The sequence below is a fragment of the Prionailurus viverrinus genome, chromosome B2, assembly GCF_022837055.1.
Source record: "Prionailurus viverrinus isolate Anna chromosome B2, UM_Priviv_1.0, whole genome shotgun sequence".
In the NCBI taxonomy this organism is placed as follows: domain Eukaryota; kingdom Metazoa; phylum Chordata; class Mammalia; order Carnivora; family Felidae; genus Prionailurus; species Prionailurus viverrinus.
Window position 1 is genome coordinate 80992227 of NC_062565.1, and position 25681 is coordinate 81017907.

The following is a 25681-nucleotide window of genomic DNA, read 5'->3' on the forward strand; positions in this document are numbered from 1 at the left end:
TTATTCACAAACTCTTACCAAGGCTGTTTTCTCAGGCTGGAACGCAGACAGGCGAGGAACCTCACCTTGGCAGGGGAATTCAAGAAACTCAAGACGTGGTAACTCTCCCACCTGCTATTTCCTTCTGCTTGTTCCTTCTCTGCCTTCAGCCTCTCGGTCCTCCAGCCCCTCCTCTGGAAAGTGTACAGTAACTCAAGGCTCCCCTTAAACCTCTGACAGGTGAACAAAGAGAAACACCTCTCACAAATCCATAGAAGAGAGAACAGAACCTTTCATAAAGAACCCTAAACATCCCACCAGAAAGTCCCAAACAGCCCTGAAAAGTGAGAATAAAACTATCAAAAGCTGACAGAGGGTAACAAGCATTATTTCCAACCCACATTTGTCCTTCTAAAAAAAGCCAACCAACTACTGAAAAAACCCCTGAAATGTATGAAATCTAACATCGTTAACATATTTCCTGTCCTCACATAGCTTATAAAAAATGTTTCTGAGCTTTTCCCTGGCTCATTTACAATGACGAGAAGGAGCAAAAAGGAAATGCAACAGATGGGGCTACCATCTTCTCTTGCAGTGATTTATCTTTACTTGAGGTAGCTTGGGCAAGGTTTCAAACATTTTTTAGATGTACCAATAGCTTATGCCTGGTCCAGAACAATGAAGATGAGGTTCTCTTAAAAAAAACACACACACAAAACAAAACTGCAGGTTATAAGCCATGTTTACTACTATCTATTTTTGTTACTTCTAAAAGAGATCACCTCAGCTTCCTCCCAACCCTCCCTGTACTGACTCCATGAGGATCTAATCTGGTGCTGAGTTAGAGCTGACAGGTGGTACATGCATAATTAAAGATGACCCAACACAGAATGCTCTCATTCCTGGCATATTATCAGACACTTAAGCAAAGCAATTATCAGTAGGCAATCTTTTCTGTCAACAGAGATAGAGATGAAACATTTCTTCAATTAAGAGGATTCTGCAAGGATGCTGTACATACATCCATCTGCAAATACTTGAAAGTCTTTACAGTTTAATAGTAAGCCAGCTCAATGGAGCACCTTTGACCAGTTAATTCGTGCTACTCCCTTCCCCGTTATCCTGGAAGGTCACATTTTAACCACCAGCATCAAAGTAGGAATCGTTCTGAGGTACTGTCAGAGATCCCGATCCAAGCTGTCACGGAGATCTCTGCGTCTTTCTGCCATAGTCCTATTGGGGTTTTGCAAATATACTAAACCTTCCTTTAAGGCTCAAAGCAAAAAAGGATAGGGTTCAAATAAAAGTAAATTCAATTAAAATTGCAATTTAAAGCAGTCTTCTTTCCTCCTCATGCTCCACCAGTGTCAAAGGATTTGAGAATTGTTATCAAGCCTTAAAACTTCATCAGGAATCTAAGTCATTTAAAGGATTTTTTTTTCATTTTGAAGAAATAAATATTATTCAAAGGAAGAGGTGTCTTGACAAAATGATGGATTTCCTGGGGCGCCTGGGTGGCGCAGTCGGTTAAGCGTCCGACTTCAGCCAGGTCACGATCTCGCGGTCCGTGAGTTCGAGCCCCGCGTCAGGCTCTGGGCTGATGGCTCAGAGCCTGGAGCCTGCTTCCGATTCTGTGTCTCCCTCTCTCTCTGCCCCTCCCCCATTCATGCTCTGTCTCTCTCTGTCCCAAAAATAAATAAACGTTGAAAAAAAAATACTTTAAAATAAAAAAATGATGGATTTCCTATTTCAGGTGAAGGGGGGAAGAGGCACTGCATTTCCTAATAGAGTACTGTATTTTTTTAAAAATAAGTTATAGTGCATGCACTTTATATAAATGAATGCATTTTAGCTTTCCTTAGAACAGAAATTGCTTTAATGTTATAGTGAGACAAGTGATTTTCTTTTCTTTTTTTAAAGGGTAGTTTATAGGTTAATGGGTTTTTTTGAAGCCCATGTAAAAACTGCCTTCCACGAGACAGAGAAACTCACAACGTTTGTGGTGCATATTTTGCCACATTTCACAAGGGGTCTTATTGTTTAAATTCTTATATCCTGATGTCATATGTGAACAAACGACCTTATTGTTCATTTGAACACGTCTTTATAGGATCTCTGGTGGTAGAACTGGTGTTGTTGTTTGCCTTTTTTTTTTTTCCTCATCAAGTCAGAACAAAAGTCTCTTTTTCTGCAGCACTGGGAACTCGGGGAACACGGCTGTATGTGGCAGTGGTTGTCATTTGGAAACACCATAATGATAATGGAAGCGAAGCGCTAATGTAAATGGGGTGACTTCTGACAAGTAAATCAAGGTCTACAGGGCAGTTTCTTCTACATAGCAGACTTGAAGGTAATGTAAACTAGAAGCACTTAAAAAGACAACTAAGAATCACCCAACGAACTATTAAAGAGGCAGGTCTGCTGGGTAACCAGACCCAATTCCTTCCAAGGTGTGTTTCACTCAAAAGACACTCCATTCAGAATGTTAGGGGAAAAAAATAACCAGTAGTCTTTGGGGAAAATGTAATCAGGCAGAGAAGTGGTGATGACAGTGGCATTGTTAATGGGAGATTCACCAGGACTCAAAGCACAAGTTCATTATATTTCTCAGAACTAAGAATAGCTTCTGAATGAGTACTCACAATTCTCCACAGACCTATATCTCCTAAGGAGCTCCCCCTTCTCCCTTTCCAATTTTGATGTAGGAAAAAGAAGAGAATATAGTCAGACATGGGTAGGTAGGCAGGAACAAAGGAACCTCTATAGGATGGAGAAGCATCTAAACTAGTTCCATTCTAGATGCTGTTACATTTCTTCCATCAGGATTCAGTTCAGAAAAACTCAAAGATGTAGTTTGGGAGCACGCTGCACCAAGAGGCCAGGACAAAGAAATATGTTGCATGTGTACTACTGTGGCAAACAACAAAACACTTGTGAGTTCCCAATCGATGTCATGGATAAAAAGAAAATATGCGATATAAGGCATATACTACCATCAAAATAAACTTAAGAAAAAAGGAACAAATTCTAGTGAGTTTATTTAGGGATAGACTCTCATTTCCCATACAGCAGAGTCCTAGACTTTGTACAGCTTTAGTAAATAAAGCAAAGTCTATAAGCACAGTCTGTATGCTGAGGATAGCACATGGCACTAAGACATTTTATATCATGCTTTTTACACTGAGTTTTTATTTTAGAATCATCAACTAACATTTTTATGTAAGATGGTACCTTACATAAAACAGAACCATCTTATTGTTAACTTAGGTTTTTCCTATCCACCCTCAAAACTAGTTTCCCAAGTACCTTGGTTCTAAGTTTTATGCTCGGATGAATAAAATAAGACTGTAACTATGGCTACCAAATAAAGACTAAATCACACAGATGATAGATATGGATAGAGTATATTTCGGAAAGAATAAAAATCAAGTCTAAGGTATTATTATTGTCACTGTTACCTATTTGTGTCCTATTTCTGAAGGATTGCTTAAAACCTGTCATTTGGAAGTCTTACAGATACATTCTGCAGAAAACGATGTGTTCTTCCTGCTAACACATGATCAGAGATGCTTATCAGGTTCATTTCACTAAGGACAAAGTATAGCATATTTAAGAAAGCCAGATTGGATGTTGTTCCAAATCTCTATCCATTGAGGAGAAGACACTTACTTTCTGGTTAAGAAGTGACCCTGTTAATTCCAGAGTACCTTGTAATTGGGTTTTTCAAGAACTGGCACTGGAGGTCAAACCAGACAAAGGTGACGAGCACATCTTCAATGACTCCGAAGGCAGCAGTACAATCAATGCTCTTATTTTCTCCTCCTAATACTTCCCTAGAGATAGCCTGGCAGATGGGCCAAAAAAAGGGGTGGCCTCACTTCACTGCAGGGGGATGAAAGAAAATAGAAGTGAAAAAATAGTTTTTCTCCACAAACTGCACTCTAGGAATCGACTGTTCTTAACTCTGAGCTCTTTCACAAAACGAAATGCTATGCGCCAGTACACTTTGTCTCCCTTAGGGAGGGAAGGTGATGAGAGGAAACAGTGTTAGGAGAGGATTAAAGAAACATATGTTCTTATTAAAGCAGGGTTTGAAAAGAAATAATGTTACAGAGAGAATGATGATTACCTGGTAACAATGTATGCTGAATCCTCACTAAAAGAAAAGAAAGGCAAGCTTATATTGAATATCTAATGCACCCAGGTACAAATAACAAGAAAGAGAGTCTCACACTAACCAATTTATACAAATTAACTTACAGTTATTCCCTTGTGATTGACCACATAACCTACACCCCAGGTAAATGCGATGTGCTTTTACATGAACACATTTGTAACTTCTGTAAACTAATTAACAAAGATGAATACAAAATATCCAGGTAGAATGGAGACCAGTGATTTCCATCCCTGCAGCCAGTTGTACTGTAATATCTTCCACTGGATGCTGACAGCCTTCTCTTCCCCTCTCTCATTCCGACACAATGCCGTCAGGTCTGTCTAAGTAATGTAATTTACTGGAGTGGAATTCCCCTGGTAGCCTGTGCGGCACTTGGTGACAGTGTCATTTATACTCCACAGTGTCGTGGCCTGACACTGATACATCAGCCTTCATCCCTCATTCAGAGCAGAGCGTGCAATTTCACCTTCTGCTGTGCCCTTCTGTAGTATGCACGTACAAATTTACTCCATTCAGCCCTAATTACAAACCTTGGTTAAAATGCTCTCATTAGATTTATATTTCTCACTCCAAATGTCAATCTTATTGAAAATTCCGATTTTCCTGAGGATTCATCCATTAGCAATAAACTCTAAAGCATTCCATGACTGAGTGCATTAAACTGGCAATGCGGACATGCACTTAAAATACATCATTAGAGTAAATCTCCATTGCAAATGCTTTACATTATTCAACCAAAGGAATAATGAGCTCAGCCCCGCCAGTACCCTCAAATTGCACATGAAGGATAGGTTAAAACTGGCTGTTATCCAGGAAGAAGCACACGGTATATCAATGGGACGGATTTCAGAGTCTCTGTCACTTCTTATGAAGGTGTGGGAGGAAATCACAGTCAAAGCCTAACTTATCACCTTCTCTTGTCTATGGTCTTCACAGAAACGTCAGTCTCTGGCAAAGTACAATATGGCAGGAAAAGATAATGGGGAGTGTATGTATGTGTTCATGGAGGGGACTAAAGCTATGCCTGCAATGCCAAGAACTTTGTTAAGTTACCCTGAATGATTTGCTCTGCCTAAAAAGCATTCTTCCATTCCATCCAACAGAAAAACTTTAAAAAGCAGCATTGTCTGGATACACTGTAAGAAGCTGGGTACCATTCTAATAAAAGACAGATCTTACTGGTGGAGTTGACCTGAGAAACATCTCCACCCCAGTCTGTTGGGTACTAACATTAAAAACCCAGAAGCCACAACGATAATGTTGATATGGAAATTACAAGCCAGAAGTTGTATTTGTGAATGGAATGACAGGACAGACCATAAAAAAAAAATGTGGAGGAAAAAAAAAAAGAAGAAGAAGAAGAACAACAACAACAACAAGAACAACCAACTAGCAAAATACATCAATTAAAACCTAGCTGGCACTGTTTATATCAGGACCATGTTTTAATTCCTTAGCTTATTGATCTCATTTATCACTTCTTGTCAGGTCCCAGGTGAGGCAAAGTCAAGGTACAGTCAAATTTCTTTTTTAATTTGGTAAATGAAAAAAACTGCATCCCATGAAGGTCATGGAGGACGCTGAAGGAAGAGTCTGTTGCCAACTCTTAGCATCTAATACTAAAGGTTAACCAAAGAAATTAAGTGATGCCTACACAATTATGATTCTATGAAGAAATATACAGTATATTTACTTAAAAAAAATAACTAAGATCTACATCCAGCGTGGGGCTTGAACTCATGACCCTGAGATCAAGAGTTGCATGCTCTACTGACTGAGTCAGTCATGTGTCCCAATGTATTTATTTTTTTAATGGAAAATTTTCGTGGGCAGAAAGACTCTGAGAAGGGCAGGCATACATTCCATTAAACAGTAAATAACTTATTAAAAATAATAAAGTGAAAGAAGTGACAGTAATTGTTTTCTGCCTGTCAGTATCTGGTCATCTCTAGGACTGACCGGTAATCAGAATTATAACAGATACAATATTTTCTGTAGAGAATTACACCACCATGGAAGCTAACTGCTCCTGAAGGTTCGCCCAGTCCCACCTGAAATATTTAAAACTGCACTTGATTGGGGCGCCTGGATGGCTCAGTCGGTTGAGTGTTTGACTTCAGGTCATGATCTTGCCGTTTGTGAGTTCGAGCCCCGCATCAGGCTCTGTGCTGACAGCTCAGAGCCTGGATCCTGCTTCGGATTCTGTGTCTCTCCCTCTCACTTCCCCTCCCATGCTCATGCTTTGTCTCTCAACAATAAATAAACATTAAAAAAATTTAAAAAATTAAATAAAATAAATAAAACTGCACTTGATTAAAACAGCGCTCTCTCTTTCATAATGTACATCAGCAGGTACTACAATTTAACATGCACAGATGTTAGAGCTGAAATATCCATGCTTAAACAAAAAACATAGGGAGAAGGTAAAAATAACTGAATATGCTCAACACAGTACCAACCTTAAAAGGAAAGAGAGGCTTACATTGTGCTGATTTAACGGCAAAATAAAGAAATGATCCCCCAGATGGCATCGGTAACCTGTGAAGAACCAAACTACTCTGTAAATGACCTGTAGCTTTCTGTTTGAGAAACACTGGACAAGAGGCTGATCGTGTGTCCATTTAATTCCAAAATCTGTACCCCAGGCATCCAGGGGAACCCCCAAATGCCCCGAAATTCTCCAGCACGTTCATATTTTACAACGGCACAAAGAAGAGTAACAACTCCATCCTTTTAATGAGTGCTGGTTTTGTACTTCATATATGGTGTTTCATTTAATCTGCACAACCACCCTATGAGGTAGGTACTATCCCTGTTCCTTTTTTCAAATAAAGACATCCAGGCTTAGGAAAGGTTAAATAAACAGATCAAGGTCAGCAAGTAGCTAAGTTAAGATTTGGTCCTGAGTCCTCTTTCTCCCAAAGCTCTTGCCTTGCTTTAACCACCATGCCTCACCCTATCTGCCTCAGTTGGAGATGCCAGTGAGGAATGTGATCTGGAGTCTTCAATTTCCAGACGCTTCTGGAATGACTGCCCTCTTGACTCATCTCGTTTCGCAAATTACATCAAACTGAAAGGCTCAAAACACTTGCAGACATTCTCGTTCTCTGGAAATGCCACAGCCACTCAGCCAGTGGAATGGGGACAGCACCATCACTGGGATCACCAAGGTACAAATTTCCCTGTGAACGCTGACGCCACCTCTCTTTGGTGTTTCTTCTAGCCACAAACTGGCACGTTATCACTGACTGTGGTTGCAGTAGACTCAGCAGTCAGATAAAGGGGAGTTTCTACTTGGTTAACTGCTCCTCCAACATCTGTGTCCAAGGAGGGTCCTCCAGAGCAGCACACACTCATCCTGGTCCTCCCTCCCCACCGACCCCATCAGTCCACAAACAAGAGGCTTTGCTAATCTCTTGGCCACACCACTAAGAAATCCTCCCCTTCCCGTGCTGCGAGTCTTCAAGAAACAACTTTCTAACAATGAGTCAAAAAGATGATGTTTTAAAAGAGCATTTCAAACAAGGCAATTACTTTTTAAAAAAAGATTCAAGGATTCTATCACTTCTTTCAGCCTTCCATCGACACAATTTGTTTATGTATGAGTCGAGTCTTTCTTCCTTCAGAAGGGGAAAATGCTGATAAACTAGCACATGTAGACAAACAGCGCAAAAACCTGGCTGCCTCTTGCTGCTTAAACAGAGTCACATTTATTTCCCAACGCACCACTTACCAGACAGATGCAAAGATGTGGGCAAGCCAGTCATCAGAATTAACAGAGTGATTGTGCTTGCACTACATATTCTGATTTGTATGAATCTTATTTTTAGCCATGCACAAAGGGCAATAAATGGAAAATCTTATTCTAACCGCTACTTTTTCTGGGCCACCCACACTGCTCCACCTACCGCACAAGTTCACAAATGTAAAAAACCCAACGCAGGGTTTGTCCTAACAAGGGATGCAAAGAGGCTAAAACGTGTGACATTTTTTCCAGTTAGTGTTGGTACTTTCACTCTTTTTCTGTATCAGGACTTTCAGGGAAAACAACATTGACTTATCTATGGGCATTTTCCGAGACTCCACGTTGGTATGCCATTCAGCACACAGGCAGGTGTGATCCGCAAGGCACGGGCACCAACCTGCTGCGAGCCGCATGTCAACCAACCTTCAGCAAAGAAATGCACCCAAAAACATTTCTGTATATTCAGGAAGGTGATACCTACAACATTTTGTTCTGAGACAATGCCAACGTCTTAAAAGCTCCTCAAATGAACGAAAGTGGTATCCGAAACATAAATGTTGCTAAAGCACAGCAGGCTGTCAGAAAGGATCTTACCCAAGTGAGGTCAATATTGCTGCTCCCCAGTCTGCCTTTAGTTTGCAGTTGGACAATGTTCACCGAGGCGGTTACCTCCTTGCCATCTCCCTTCCCTGTTGTGCATTCCCCTCCCTGCCTGCCCTGTCCACAGTCCCCACCGCATCTCAGGCAGCTCACCAAGCATTAACTCACACGGCTGCCACACCCGCCAAGCAGCTGATACTGAGAGACAGACACTTTGAGAGCAAACAACAAAAACACATTGACGAAGAGGATGTTTTCTAGGGGCGTAGAGAGGATAGAGATGAGAGTCTATTTTCGATGACTCTCTCCTTAGACTTTTAATGAAAAGTTAAACGATTAAGATCCCAGGGTAGCAATTAAAATGCTTGTTCTTCTGAGCCCTCTGCAAATCTCAACAGCAAACATACGCAGGTAGTGATCAATATTTAAAAGTCAATTCAACAAAATAATTAAGACGCGAAAGGAGGCAACTCTGAGAAAGGCATCTTTCTTTACCTGTGTGCTTGCTCATTATCCAGAAACTAGAGGAAATGTTCCGTCATCCTCTGGTAGTTAACACATGCCCTGCAGAGCTAACACCTTCTTCCGATAACGCACGGTACAAGAGCAGCCCTGATGAGGTGTATCAGAAAATCTTTTTTGGGTTATAGTCCACTCTCGTCAGACCTTCTGACTAGTGCTGTAAAAACACGGGTAATTAAGTGTTACGAAAAAGTGGGTCATACACCACGGAGATACAACCACACCGCCCCCAAACTAGGCTCCAAATGACTGTGCTCTGAGAAGGTGGGAGGGGTCTGAACACAGCGAAAGCAAAACTTTTATGTGGTGAGGAGCATTTTGGTTTTCACTGGTTTAGGTTAGAGAAAGTTAATCTCAATGTCAACTACAAACCAAATAACTTTTAACGTGTTCTTGAAGTTTTATGACAAATGCTGGCTGTTAATGTAATGGGAAATTCAGATACAATGTCATAAACAGTCCAAGGGACAGTCTCAGGCTTAAATGATATGTCCATCACCGAAGAGCGAGTGCTGTGTGACTCAGTGAAGCAAAGCGGTCAAACCGAAACTGAAGACAAAGAAGCAAATTCTTATTATCCACATTAGCATCTCCTTCTCCTGAGGAGGATCAAAGTACTCTATACCACTTCCCCACACCTGTAGCCACCTTGGGCATTCAACAATCGCAGATATTTATCAAAGCACCCCTCGACTTCTGTAGCAAGAAGGCATAATGTAGTACGTGAATTGAGCACATTCATTCATCTTTCAGTCACGAGCCACAGATATATTAATTCAATACATACGGAGTCCCGATTATAAACAAGGACACGAAGGATGGTGAAGGGATGCAGAGAGAAGAACCTAGAAGAATCTGCTTTCAAAGAACTTAAGTCTTGTATAAGGGATAAGACCTAGTCATGACCAGACCAAATACAGATCATTCTTTTAAAACAAGATCTTTTCTAGCAGCTTCTTACTATAGACTTCTTATTCTACTGACATAAGGCTTGTAGAAAACATTCCTACAACATTTTTCAGATGAATCTAACAATCCCCTTAATTTTTTTAGAAAGCGATTCATTTTAAAATTTTTATTGAGAGAGAGAGAGAGAGAGAGAGTGAGCGAGTGAGCATGAGTGGGGGAGGGACACAAGGAGAGGGACAAAGAGACTCTCAAGCAGGCTCCACTCTCAGGATGGATCCTGACGCTGGGCTCCATCCCATGACCCTGGGATCATGACCCAATCGAAATCAAGAGTCATCTCAACTGACTGAGCTCCCCAAGGCACCCCAATCCCCTTAATTTTTTTTTAATCAGGGTTTTCTTTTAGTGCTTAAGATCCTTCCTCACCTTTGCTACATGTTAGGATTCACCCTGACCCAAAGTCCTAGCATTTCCCAAAGGGAAGCACAGAGCTATCAAGACAATCCCAGGAACTATAACACCACACCAGAGGAATTTGAAGAGAAGTCTCTTTGAAGGGGGATAAAGGATTCAACGTTGAAGGAAAAGCTCTGGTTCACAGCACAAGAAAGGATATATTTGAATCACATTTTGGTACCATCAGGTATAAAATCAGAATTTTACTATAGAACATACCGTTTGGATTATGGCTGGGGATATGGCTAAGCAACGTTTCCCATTTCTGGCAAATTGCTATATTGTGTACTGATAACAGATTTCTTAAATAACTAGAATACAGTTAGTTGATCTAACACTAATACCATTTTACATATAATTAAATCGTTCTCTTATGATTCCAGAGGCCCATTAGGATCTTAAGGGCCTCTCAATAGTCCTTTTCATTGACAAGATGCAGAAATTAAAAAAAAAAAAGTTAATACTGATTTCCACTTGATAAAGATAATGGTGTATCTACATAGGTATCCGTTCTTGTAAGAGTTGATTAATGTTATTTGTGAGAAAAAAATAAGAAACGAGGAGATCATTATCCTAGAAAATGATAGCTAAAGTCATCATTCCTAAGCTCCACCAAATTTGTGGGATGTAACCAGTCCAGAATACTGCTTGTAAATTTGGAATTATTTGATTAATTCAAAAGAGTCTGGAAAAATACACAAAAGTATGAGTTAATATTCAGGTTTTATTCTGGGTAGCTGGATTACAGGTAATTTATTTTCTTCTTTGTTGTTTTATAAATTTTGTACAAGAAACATATTACTTTCACAATCAGGAAAATAAAGCTACTCAGGTTTTAACAAAAGGAAACAATTATTCTCTGATTCTGCTCTTCGTAGTAATTAAAAATACTTGATACACGGAACCCAGTATAATAATCTGGCCTGGCGACAAGTCAGACATGAAATACAGGAAAAATCTACTAGAAACAATAGATTACAGTTTCTAGTTAAGCTCTACAGGGACTCTAAAAATCCTCCTACTCTCCAGAACTTTGCAAATACTGCTCTTTCTCATCATGATCCATGATTTGCACACTCTCCAGCTGCAGATGCCAGGGCCCTCACAATGATCAATGGGGGTGGGCAGGTGTCCTTGTAAGAGTGTGGTGCCACCACCTGGGTTAAATCACAGCTCACAGACAGGTGTCACTTTGCCAATGAAAGGTATAGTCAAAAGAGAGCACACAAATAATTTCTAAAAAGCAACAGATTGGAAATGATTAGAATTAGTTGATAAACTATTTGTGCTACAACTGATAACCACTTGGTAAAGTAGCTTCATAATATGCATGGTTGAGTTTCTTTGGAGATTCACAGAGAATACCATGTGAAATTTCTGATTTACATATTAATGTATACTACCATGCTGGTAACACTACCCCTATCTGTATGTACCACTAGTGTATATGCAGAGAATAAAAATTAATTTTGATGATGCTTTGAGCAGAACATAATCCTAACACCAAATGCTACAAATAAGTGCATCATACAATCTTTCTAAAAAAACACAAAAGAATTGGCTTCAAAACTGTTAATGCTGGGGCACCTGGGTGGATCAGTCAGTTAAGTGTCCGACTCTTGGTTTTGGGTCAGGTCATGATCTGCGGTTTGTGTGTTCAAGCCCTGCATTGGGCTTTATGCTGACAGTGAGGAGCCTGCTTGGGATTCTCTCCCTCTCCCTTTCTCTCTGCCCCTGCCCTGCTCATGCTGTCTCTCTCTCAAACAAAACAAAACAAAACAAAAACAAAAAAAACTATGCCAATGGGTTCCCAATGACTATAAGAATGAAATATACATGTTCATAAAATTATTTTATAAATTACTCTTAATATCATTAATATTACCACTTTTAAAGTGCTTCCAAACTTTAAAGGGTTCCAAATAATGAACATAAGGAGAATATCTGAAATTTAAACTCTGGCACTGGAAAGGTGGTAAAAGCTAAACCTTGGAGTTTTTCAAGAAGAATAAACACGGCATATATATATATATATATATATATATATATATATTTGTAAATCAACAGTTTTGGATTATTAATTAAGGCATGAAAATAAGTCTAATAAAACCTCTTTAACTGGACTAATTGAGGATAAGAAGATTTTCTTGTTTGTTTCAATTTTCTGGTTAATTGACAGCTAGAAAATGCTTTTTGTTGAAAATCTTTCAAAAGCAGTTTCTTTTCTTAATTATAAAACATTTAACCATTTTCAATGATTCAGCAGGTCAGTGTCATCAGTTACAGATATCCTCCAGGGTTTATTCTCCATCTTTACAAAACCGAAGCTATCTTGTTTTCTGAATCTCTATTTCTGAAAAAGGGAAGTGGGATGTGTGCAGTAGGTAGGGTGGGGGGTGCGGGAGGGGTTTGAGTGGGGGTGGGGAAGTATGAAGGTTAGTGAATTCAGGATTCTGGTTTGTTGGGTTCCAGGTAGCTAAGCCATCACTAAACATGAGTTCAGTGTCTGGAACGAGGTAATCTGATTCCTAGGAGACATGAGAGCCTACAAGGAGAGTCCCCAAGGGTCTATCTTTGTTAGTATTCTCTATCTTATATCATTCCATCTGGGCGACTTGGTTTCCTGGTCTTCTCTGGGGAAAAACCGTGTCAGTGTGTCCATCTAAAAATTATGATCTCTGAACTCATGGGGCTGAATTTATTTTGATTTAATCCTATATCCATGTCATTTCAACTCAAGCTTAGGGAGCAGGCAGCCGCATGTGGATGTCAAGGATGAATGAGCACTGACTTTTCTCTCTCAGACTTACTGCCCTGGATTTTCTTTTCTATAAAAACCTTCAATTCCAGTTTCTGATATCTTAGCAGCTGAAACCTTTGTTATTTTGCCCTGTCCTCCATCACCTTTATCCTCTCTCCAACACCTAGAGAGTTCATTTCTAAGCAGGTTTGGAAAGTCAGGGTAGGAACAATGGGACTGATTTATACATATTGTACTTTAACTTTGATGACTTTATTGGTTATACATTTCCCTGAAGCCAAATACCTACATATGTATGTATATGTATACAATATATAATGCATGCATGTGCATGCACACACACATAATCCTGATTATCCCGATTATTTCTTCCTCCATCCTTAAGAAGAAGTGGGAAAATTTCAGACAGAGGTTCCTGAGCTTTTTGGAACTGTGGGTCTTTACTCACTGCTCTTCAGGAATTATAAGCCCTGGTCAGACCCAAGGGCAGGGTCTGAAGGTAGTACAAGAAGTCTGAAGAAAACACGGCTACTGGGCCCCATGAGAATTTGCTAATTGTTCTCCAAGTCCAGCTTTCAAGAAACATAGAATAAAAAGCAAAATCCCCCCAAAGTAGGGCTCTAATGGACTAACCTAGTAAGTTCAGTCCTGCATATTCCCCATAGAACTGCAGGACTCACTAAATTGATCTGTGATTTATGGGTATTACAGTGATTTGGTGATGAGGGGTAAATGAGACTTCATTTGGAGTATGTAAAATAGGCATTATAATAATTTGAGGCTCCATTGCAGGAGAATTATTTGCTATTAATTTTCTTCTACAGCTTTTCCTTTTTTCTACTAGGCTTCAATCAGTGGCTATACCATAATCAAGTCCATATTCTCTGGTTTGTGCCCCAATGTCCACCTCTACTGATGAAGACCTGTTATGTGTCACAGCTATGCACGGAGGGCCATAAGCCTGTGCATTATGGTGCACTGTACTTAGACTCATTCATGAACACACAATTCAGGTGAACTGGAGCAGCCCCACTATAGGAGCACAGGTGGGTACACATTCCCTCCATCACAGTGGAAGAGCTTTCCTGCATTTGTCAATGACATTTGGTAGAGATTATAGTCGTTTATGGCAAATTTCCCTGGCAGTTTCTGACAAATGTGTCCTTGCCCTGAGGGGAAACCCATCCCTAAGAGTGAAGTATATGTTCTGCAGATCCCTTATCCTTGCCCAAAGGGTGCCAGGGAAAGTGACGGGGCTGAGGAAGGTATGAGGGACACAGCCATCTATTCTTACTCCACCCTCACAAACTGTAACAGGTCCATTTAGTTATTCTGCACAGCATTCTTGGAAGGCAAGTGAGCTCCAAAATTCAGTTAAAAAATCATTAATTAACTGGGGCGCCTAAAATCATTAATTAGCTAGGTGTCCGACTTGAGCTCGGGTCATGATGTCAAGGTTCATGAGTTCAAGCCCTGCATCGGGCTCTGTGCTGAGAGTGCAGAGCTTGCTTCGGATCCTCTGCCTCCCTCCCTCTCTCTGCCCCCTCCTGCTCGTGACAGTGAGGAGCCTGCTTGAGATTCTCCTCTCTGCCCCCCCACCGCCCCGACACACTCTCTCTGTCTGTCCCTTCCCTGCTCACACTTTCTCTCTCTCAAAATAAATACATTTAAAAAATCATTAATTAATTGTTACTGGGATGAAATATATATAGCATTTACCATTTTAAAGAGTATAATTCAGTAGCATTAAGTTCATTCACATTGTTGTACTATCATTGCCACTATCCATCTCCAGAACTTTTTCATTTTCCCAAAGTGAAACTACCCATTTAATGCTAACTCCCTGTTCCCCTCTATTCTCAAACCCTGACATCCATCATTCTATCTTCTGGCTCTAAGTTTGACAACTCTAGGTACCTCATATAAGTGGGATCATTCGGTACTCGTCCTTTTGTGTCCGGCTTATCTCACTTAGTATCTTTAAAGTTCATCTCTGTTGTAGCATGTGCCAGAATTTCATATCTTTTTAGGACTGAATGATAGTCCATTGTGTGTATATAGCACATTTTCCTTATCCACTCATTTGCTGGTGGACATTTGGGTTGCTTCCACTTTTTGGCTATTGTGAATAATGCTGTAGGAACATGAATGCATAAACATATGTCCAAGTCTCTGTTTTCAGTTTATTTATTTATATTAAGAGAAAGAGAAAGAGAGAGACAAAGAGAGAGAGAGAATGAGAGAGAGACAGAGAAGGAGTGGGGAAGAGGCAGAGAGAGAATTCCCATGAACCATGATCCCATGAACCATGGGCCATGGGATCCCATGGTTGATCCCATGAACCATGAGATCATGACCGGAGCCAAGATTAAGGGTCAGACACTGAACCGACTGAGCCACTCAGGTGCCCCTGTCCAAGTCTGCTTTCAGCTCTTTTAGGTATATATCCAAAGGTGGAATTGCTGGATCATATGGTAATTCCATGTTCAATTTTTTTTTTAAGAACTGTCATACTGTTTGGTATTTAGTTTTTTTTTAATTAACAAATAAATTATTTTTTAATGCAGATTTAGGTTTACAGCAAAACTGAGTGGAAAGGAGAGAGGGTTCCCATACTCCTTGTCCCCACACATGCACGGCACTTTTACAGAGACGCTCTAGACAACTCGGTGACCTGAGGGCTTCACCCCAGGCTGCAGGGAGTGATTTAGGCACGCTGTGTCAGATCTGGCAGGAGCTTCAAGCACTGAGTCACCTGAGGCGAGTCACCTGAGGTGTTGGAGCAGCCTTCTTCCCTCCCCAGGCCATGAAACTGACTGACATCAAAGGTGATCGTACAGGAAAACCTGATGTGTAAACGTGGACACTCACAGATGCCAAAGGAGGAAGGAGATTAAGGAGCATTTGATCCAACCTACTTCTTCCATATCATGGTGGAGATGCTTCGTAAACTGAAAAGCTTGCTTCCAAGGATGCTGTGCAGAATAACTAATCAGTGCGTGACAGAGATGTTACAGTTTGTGAGGGTGGAGTCAGAAGACATAATTATATCACTTACAACTCTATCAGCCTTCTTACCATCCGTGTTACCCTTTGGGCAGCCCCGAGAAGGCAGCTCTAGATTAAGTCCTTACAGAAGTCTTTCATCATCTATCACCTTTTTGCCTTATTTTTCTGATCCTGTGGTTTTTAGTTTAAATACATGCACTTACATGTACCTCCAGGATCTCTGGCTCTGCTAATGGTTAGGCAATAGATAAGCTCCGTCATTCTGTCTGCTTCAGAACCGCTTTATGAACAGTGATTATTCTCAATTTTTGAGAGTTCTAATAAAAGAACTGTGTGTTCTAAGTGCTCCTCTGAATGAACATTTACCATATCCAAGTAAAATGTTATAAATCACAATGCTTATCCACAGATTTAAAATGCCCAGAAATTTCTCATACATTTCCTGGACAGCATCACTCACACTATTTTTATCCTCACACCGACTCAATGAAACAAAAGAAAAAATGTTTAAAATTCTTACAATGAAAGCTAGAAATATACAAATGCATATATATTCATAGGCACATATGTACATTTGCATGTATGCTCACATATATCCAAATGTGCATTTGTTGAGCCAAAATCTTCCACTTTTTTCTATTAACATGGAATAAATTGTTCTTGTCCTCAGTGGAGAGGTGATTGGCATGTTCCAAAGCCAATGCTGATCCTCAAAATGCTGATCCTCAAAATATGTCAGTCCTGAGAACTTAGAACCCCACAAGAACCTGAACTTGATGACCTGGACTATTTATTAGAGATGTGTCTCCCTTCCCACATGTGTTTTGTAAATTGAGTCCCATGTAAGTGTATGAGAAGAAAGATAACAGTATGATGATTCACTTTGAAAAGCAGCAATACATTTGTCAATCTGGGGCAAAAAAGACTTCCCTTTTGAGTGTATCTAAGACGTGATAAGCATACCTGCAAAAAGACTGTAGCTGTCATTTTAGCCTAAAAACAGCACAGTTGAGACCCTTGTTGCACTCCAAGGACAAAGAATGACCAGTATTATTGACTCTAAAGCTGGTACAGAATAACAGCATTTACTTGGCTGGACTTTCAAATGTGATGGTCCTAAGAAGACCTTCTCTCTCTCTTTTTTTAAAAAAAATTTTAATGTTTATTTATTTGTGGGGGGGGGGGAGGGCAGAGAGAGAGACACACACAAAATCTGAAGCAGCTCCAGGCTCCAAGCTCTCCACACACAGAGCCCAATGTCGGGCTTGAACGCACGAACCATAAGATCATGACTTGAACTGAAGTCAGATGCTTAACTGATTGAGACACCCAGGCGCCCACAATGTCTTTTCTTGAGACATGAGTCAATATGTTAAGTAAAGCACTAAATATCTTAATTTAGTGACATTTAAGAGTGAATATTTAATATATTTTTCTCCCTTTATTGTTCATCCTTTCAGTTACACGTGAATTAAAGCAGTGATTCTCAAAGCGGAGTCCCTGGACCACTCGCTTCAGCATCACCTGGAAACTTGTTTGAACAGCAACTTCCCAGCCTACCCCAAATCTACTGAATCAGAAATTCTGGGCATGAGGCCCAGGAAGTTGTACCTTAACAAGCCCTCCAGGTGATTCTGGTGCAAGTTAAAGACCCAGTGCATTAAGGAGGCACCAATATGAAGATTCTAATCCCTGCTCCCTTCCTCAGTTATCATTTTCGAGATACTTTGTTAAAAGAAAAGTAACCCATGTGGGTTTAGGCTACTTGTTATTATCATCTAAGAAAATTCTTACCATTGTTTGGTTCCAGGAAAGAAACCTCAGTCACAACTTACATGTAATTTTTCCAGGCTCTGTGCTGGCTTCGAGTCTTAGGATGCAGGGAACTGGGCGAAGGGAGAGATGAGAAGGCTACAGCAATCCATTCAGACATGGACCCCAAAGCTTTGCAGGGCAACCTTGTGACAGGTCACTGAGTGTCCACCTGAATGGGGAGGGGGGAAGAGCTGTCCATTAGCAGAGTAAACCTCGCAGGTTAACATTTCTCCCTCCCCTCCTGCTATCCTGCCACACCGTGTCCCTCGCTTTTATGACAGAATCTGACTTGCTATGGCTCTGGCTGTTTGCCTTTTGACTACTCCACATAAAAAGAACATGATAAAATGGTCCATAGTAATAATACTTGAGCTCAACCCACGGGGAAGCCCTGTTTGGTGAATATTTCCTGTGGGTAAGCATCCCTCACTGGGAGCTCTTTGAACCCAAAAGCAGTTAGGAGACCCATGTCCAATCTCATGAATGTTTTCTTTCAACGAATGAGAACACCTTGGTTTAAAAGACACATGCAGCTGCAATAACAGGAAGATACAGGAACAAAGGATACATTCGGGAATTCTGAGATGAGATGATTCTCTGATGCCTTAAATATGTTTATTCACATAATATTTAAAATTTATATTTATTAAAAAATTTTTTTTAGAGAGAGAGCATAAGCGAGGAAGAGGGACAGAGGGAGAGGGAAGAGAGAGAGAATTTTAAGCAGGTTCCATGCTCAGCATGGAGCCTGATGTGGGGCTTGATCCCATGACTCTGGGATCATGACCTGAGCCCAAATCAAGAGTCAGACGCTTAACTGACTGAGCCACCCAGGTGCCCCTAAATATGATTATTTTTAAAACATTTTTCTAATGCCAAAATGATACCAGCTGATTGCAGAACATTAGAAAAGCATAAAGAAAAAATACCAAAAAACAGACTTTTAACTACTATGAATAAAGGAGAGGGAAGGTAGGTGGGAGGAGGGTGGGGAAATAGGTGATGGGGATCAAGGAGTGCACTTGCCGTGATGAGCAACCAGTGATATATGGAAGTGTTGAATCACTATATTGTACACCTGAAACTAAGATAACTATATTTCAACTAACTGGAATTAAAATAAAATAAAATAAAATAAAGGAAAAAAAAGGATCAACTGTAGCCCTGGACCTGATAAATCACTAATGATATTCTGTTGTATAATTCCATAACCCCTTGACCGAAACTCCTGAACTTCAGAATATGTTCCTGAATTCAGAATTGTTCATTTCTAAAAACTATTTTGATGCAACTATGATTTATCACATAATATTCCATCAGGGTCTGGAGCAGCACCCCATAATCTGACATATTTTGTAATATTTTTGTAGCAAAACCAATGCTTATTCCTATTAAGGTGGATAAAACAGAATCTCACATTGGTTCAGGCCAGGTTTTTCTACCAAAGAAGTTACAAAAAAACCCTTTTGATTTTTGAATGCTTTTGGATTCAGAATTGGGGATAAAAGCTTGCAGACCAGTATTCTTTTCAGATACACAAAAAACTCAAGAGTTTTGTTTCTACTTTTCATTCAGTGTTACACAAATGTGAGCGTTTCCCCGAGTAATTAAAAACACTTCAAAAACTTGCTTTTCAATGTCTATGTAATATTATATCCCACTTAGAAAAGGTTTTTTTTTTTAATGATTTCATTTTTGGAATTACATTTTTCGTTGTTGTTAATGGAAATAACACTTCGAGGGACATATTTGAGTATCAGATTGTCTGAATTTCTGAATACTTTCTTAGGTGGATCTGAGAACAAGAATTATTGGGTCAACTGGTGTAAACTTTAAGGGTCTTGATGATTTTCCAGAAAAGCCATACCAATTTACACTCCTAACACAGCATGAGTGCCTGGTTAATTTGTTTAATTACCCACATTATCATAGGCAAGGAAAAAATACACTTGCATCTCATACATCTTAACAAAGCTCTAATCAATGATAATCATACTTAGGAGATTTTATTTTTGTTTTTCTTACACAGAAGATAGTGAATAGCTCATAGTCTCTCACATAACAAAAGAGAAATGGGATTAATGTGAGTTTACCATCAACTGGAACCTCATTAGACCAGACTGAGTCAGATCTGGGCAATGGAGGAGCTGTCACTTGTCCATGGGGTCCTAAGTTTGAAAGTGGTATGGAAATAATTCACACATTATCATGAGAAGACAGACAGTCATTTGCTAATTATTTGTGGGCTGATAAATTCTGCTTCCAGGCTACTGAGGACTTGTGTTTCCCTTCCTTTTGGCGTTTTTGTATTTCTTGGACATTTTGCTGCTACTCAGCATGGCTATCAGAGAACAGGAAGAGATGTGAAGACAAAGTGAAATCAGACAAGCTAATAATAATGGCTAACCCTTGTGAGTGCTTAAGATGTGTCAACTCTGGTGCTGGGCACCTTGTGTGCGTTACCTCGTTCAGTGTGCACTGGTATTAAAACTGGTAGCTGCAAAATTTGAAAGTATGTGCTCACTCATCAATCACTGTTCCACTCTAATAAGTTTGGAGCAGTTAGAAGTTTGGGATTTCAAAGAGCTATTCAAGTCTAGTGTCTTATTGCCACGGCTCCAAGTCTGGTTATAAACCACAGACTTTGCCTTTACCCTTTTTTGTTGTTGTTAGCACCCTCTCTAGCATCTACACAAAGCAGAGGAAATGACACAAATAAAATCCAAGAAAACTCTAGATAATAATAAATGCTTTGAAGGTCCTATACTTACAGGAGGGAGGCCGTATCTCTTAGAGTACCACAGAGAGTTGGGAGTCTGTTGTATAACACAAAACAGTGTATACACAGAAAAGACATGAGGATACACACAGGATATATACTTCAAAAAACAACCACACAGATACATTCTTCCCAAATGTGACTTCCCAAATGTGGTATATAAATTGGTAATGATAAAGTCAGGGCTCACAACCCCAAGTTCCTTTTCATTTATAGTTTTGTCTAATAATTTTTCTTTCTCTTTTCCTTTTATCTTACAGGATAATTGGTGTAGAGAATACCACACTTTTCATATGCTAGTAAAAAAAAAAAATTGAAGTGATACTTCTTTGTTATATGGAATGAAATAACACCACTCTTTTCCTTGTCTATAAAGTCAATTTCTGTAGAGTAGAATACAGTATATACTGTAAAATGGCTAGGGTTCAGAGAGAGGGAGAGAGAGAGAGGAAGGAAGGAAGGAAGGAAGGAAGGAAGGAAGGAAGAAAGAGAAAGAAAGAAAGAAAGAAAAAGAAAGAAAGAAAGAAAGAAAGAAAGAAAGAAAGAAAGAAAGAAAGAAAAAGAAAGGCAAAAGATACGATTTTATTTTGGGAGTGAGTTGAATTGATCTTCTCAATAATCTTCTCTAAAAGTAAGGGATGTTTCTTAAAAATTATCAAAAAATCAAAAGACAAAAGATGTATCAAGAAGTGAATCATTTCCTTCACTGTGGCTTCTCTTTATAATTTAAATAACATTCTCCTGACAATTAGGTGTCAAGTAAGTAGAGTGGCTCCAAAATGATTTTTCTTTGCCAGTCATATATGTGGCTAATTTTCTAAGTATGCCAGGACTATAAGGTGTGAAAAATAAAGCAGTAAGAGGAAATGACCCCTCAAAGAACATACTTTGTTTTTTCCAAAATGCCTAATTGCTTGGGGGAAAATACAAAAAATAAAATAAGCTACCACTAATAACAGAAATGATTACCAGAAGCTCTTTATATACTCAAACTGCACAACCAGCATTTCTGAAGCTAATTACAAATTTGGATTCTCTCGTTTTAAAAATATACTTCGAAGCAGCCCACTTCTGTTTTAATGCTGAACCAAAGTCTGTGCAACTGGCATGTTATCAAAGTAAAAAAAATGCGTTGCTTGAACAAAGTTATCACTTTCAATGTCACTAAATCTTGAACTGCAAAATACCACAAACTAAAAACTAGTAATACCATGTGGTTATGTTATCTTACATTTACAAGAGCGTATAGTTTCCCAAGCCTACGGGACTGAGACCTCTGGGATCACAGCAGCTTTGTTACCTTGGGGAGGCCATTCACTGCCTCTGAGCCTAACATCTTTCACGGGTTCTTGTGAGAATTAAATAGATTAAATGAGAATGTATACAAAAGGGTTTTTGCAAACTATAGGACACAATATCATTATTCTTTTTATTGGCAACTCTGTGAGGCATAAAGACATCCACCCCCATTTCATGGTTAAGGAAACTGACAGGTGGAAGATAAGGCAAAAAATAAAAAAGTACCAAGTTAGGAGACTCTCAGGTTTTATCTACAAATTGGCCACAAAATACCTGGGTGACTCCGTGACTTGCTTCTTTAGTAACAATGAATGCATAGGATGAGATGATTTTAAGGTCTTCTTGAGGCCAATGGTTCTGTGATCTGGGACTTGGCCATGGCAGTGAAAGACAGCCCTAATAATTATTTGGGAGCAAGTCTCTCCTGGAGGCCAAGTGCAGCGCCCACCAATCTGAGGCCTCTGGAGCTGGGGTGGGGGTTTTTGAGGAGTCTCCCACTCGCAGGGATGGGACTGACATCAGCAAACTCATTTCACTAGATTAAGGGGAGGTTGGGGGATCCTAGGTGAATGGCCAGCGTCTCTTGGGAGTACTGGAGGAGCTTGAAACAGCAGCTCTGATTGATTGATTGATTGATTGATTGATTTGGGGGTGGGGACGGCTTCTAAATAAATTTTTATTTTTATTTACTTATTTTTTCCATTTCTAAAAATAGGCTTTATTTCTCTATTATGAACAGTTTTTTTTAAACTGTAGAACAGTACCTATTTTTATTATTATTGAAAAGGGCATCTTGCCAGCCCTCCTCCAGCCTGCATTCCTTCTTACAAACTCTCCAATTACAGATTTCTCTCTTATGATTTTCACAGTATTCCATATCCCAACCAAGGCACTGAACACATTGCATTGTTATTAGTTATTTATATGTTAGTTTTATTACCTTTTGCCATCTGAGCTCTCCCCATGAGACCATGTGCTCCAGGAGGCCAGGACTGTGCCTCTTCGTCCAGAATAGCCCAGGGACTAGCATACAGTAGGTATTCAATACATGCTTGCCAGCAGCTGTTTATTAACCAGTACAGATATTTCACACACTAACAAGTAGTGTAGACAAATAGGTATATACCACCCGAATGGTCAGTCTTGCTAACAGCCCCACTTTTGTTTGGCTTTCAGTTTCAAAGAGATAGCCACCTCTGGATTCCTACAGTGTTGGGGGGAGGGGGAGAGATGCGAAACGGCTATTTTTTTGTATTATGAGTGCACATCATGGTCACGTGGGAATTTCACTTTAAAAAGATTGGAGCCACTAACTTAGGCCTCTACTAATAATATTCTAGAAGCACTAATACAACTTTCTGTTATGTTCAATATCTGTGCTGTTCAATATGGCAGCCACCAGCCACATATTAATACTCAGTAAATGCACATGGTACAACTGGATTTTAATCCATGAGGAACTGGATTTTAATTTTAATGCATTTAAATTAAATTTAAATAGCCACATGCTATTAGTGGTCACTTTATTGGACAGTGCAGCTTTAGGCTGCCTTACATACTAGTTTTTTGGATACACTTCAGACCCCAGAAGCCCACAGGACGACACCCATTCAAGAAGTTTTTACTGACCTCCTGCTGGGCGCTGGGCACCAGTTAAGTGTTTTAAAACAATGGTGAATGAGAGCCATGGACACTTCCTGCCCTTGTGGCATCTCTTAGCTAGACTGATTTCTGAAGACCTCACAAAACCTTGAAGTGGTTCACAGGACTCTGCTTAGGAAAAGGTGGGTGAGTAGATATGGTAATGCTACACTAAGCACGAAAGCACGGCTTTTTCATTTCTTCATATTTACTGTTAGAGAAGCTGGGGAAAGTTTAAAAAGAGATATCTGAATGATTACTGTTCATTCACTTACAAGTAAAGTCACATATCCCAGATATGGGAAATTTTCTGTATGTAATTCCCTCTTGCACAAACATAAATCCACTTAAAAGCAAAAGTCAGTGGGACCTGCATTCTTAAGCCTAAGAAAAAGTAAATGGTCTTTAATTACAGCAACAGTCATAAAAGCACAAGTGGATCTAGAGCCGCAAGCAGTGGGCAAAGGAACGCTGATACCAATTAGCAGTGAAATGATCAGGGTTTCTAGAAGGTACCTCTTGTATAAGTAAGGCTGATTGCATCTTTGTCTCTACAATTCAACTCTCAGCTAAGATTTTCCTAGTGGTTTTAATGGGATGTAATGAACAAAACCCTATTTGCTTTTCCCCAGGAAATTACAGGTGGAGGTATTTTTATCTACATATCTATTTTATCACAAATCTAATACCAACAACATAATTTCTAAGAAACATAAAAGTTGTTTGGTTTCGTGCTTTTCCAATTTCCAATACTGCCTCCCCTGTCCTCCTGTTGTCAATTCTTTGCTAACCACCTCTTCTTGCCTTACGGAAATTTTGAATGATACAAAGAAAAAAAAAACAAACAAAGCATTTAGAATTGGTTTATGTTCTTGTTTGAACCTGAATCCAGGTTTGCTTAAGTTTAAAAGGACAAAGTCATCATACCCTCGGATACAGTGTTTTTAAATTGATTCTCTCCACAGTATTATCACTTGCTGAGCTGAGTGATAGATATTCAGCTGAGCTAAATATTCACTGAGCTAAATAATTCGGTTTTGCTCAGTATCCCAGTGGTGTCGTACTTGGATGATACCATCGAGGCAATCTGACCTCCTAACTTTAAAATGCCACTCTGGTGCCCTGCCCAAAGTTGGACTACTGATTTGAGGGGCTAATAAATGACTCTTACACATCCACACACACACACAAAGCACACTCCCATCACTTTTTCTCTCTGGATTGAGTACAAAGATAAATTACGGTGGTCAGAAAACAAAACAAGAGTTCAAAACTTAGTTCCAAAGCACAAATTTCATTTAGAGACTATCAGAGGCTAGAAAAAGTCAAATTGCAAATGTTCCACTGGTCCTATGCTGTACACAATACTAGTAAAAATTTGGTGACAGCATTAGCATTAAACATGTAAACTGAGAGTGGTTCTGGCATCCTTATTCATACTCAGAAACACTAAGTGGAGTAGTCACACACCATTTTATGGCCAGAGGGGCTTAAAAAGAAAGGGGTTAATTTTTGGAAACTACAGAGATGAATTTTTAAAAAATCTACATTTCAAGCAATTTAAATAGTCACTTGTATAAAGCAGAAGACCTTTCAATCATAGATCTTGTGGCTTTTGTGTTTTGCTCTACTGGCATGGGAAGGTGATGCAAGGAAATGTGCTTTTTTTTCTTTTTTTTCTTGTTACAACCCAGAAAGACGCAGCCATTTCAGACAGGATGGAGAAAATTAAGATGAAAACGTCTCTGAAAGTTTCCACTTACATATTTCAGATGCTGGGACCAAGTTATTCTAGTTGGAGAATTATAACTAGAAAGTTCACTTCTTTGATATTCAAGATGAGTTTAAGTTCCCAAAATACAGTGGACTGTCCAAATTTTCACCTGAAATAATTTTGGGGTTTCTGTGGACTTTATATTATAAAAAAGTACTGTCATCTATTTATTATTATTATTAGTAATAATAATAATAATAATAATAATAATAATA

At 39.5% G+C, this 25681-nt stretch overlaps 1 protein-coding gene across 3 annotated transcripts in view; it reads right to left on the reverse strand.

Moving 5' to 3' along the window:
- BACH2 (BTB domain and CNC homolog 2) overlaps positions 1-25681 on the reverse strand; it is a 355628-nt gene that overhangs the window by 134901 nt on the left and 195046 nt on the right. For 2 of the 3 annotated variants that reach the window (XM_047858295.1, XM_047858296.1), the window contains one exon: positions 17994-18142. The gene's annotated coding sequence lies outside the window, so the exon portion shown is untranslated. Of the gene's footprint in view, positions 1-8996; positions 9111-17993; positions 18143-25681 lie in introns of those variants that run through there. The other variant, XM_047858297.1, reaches the window with a different exon arrangement.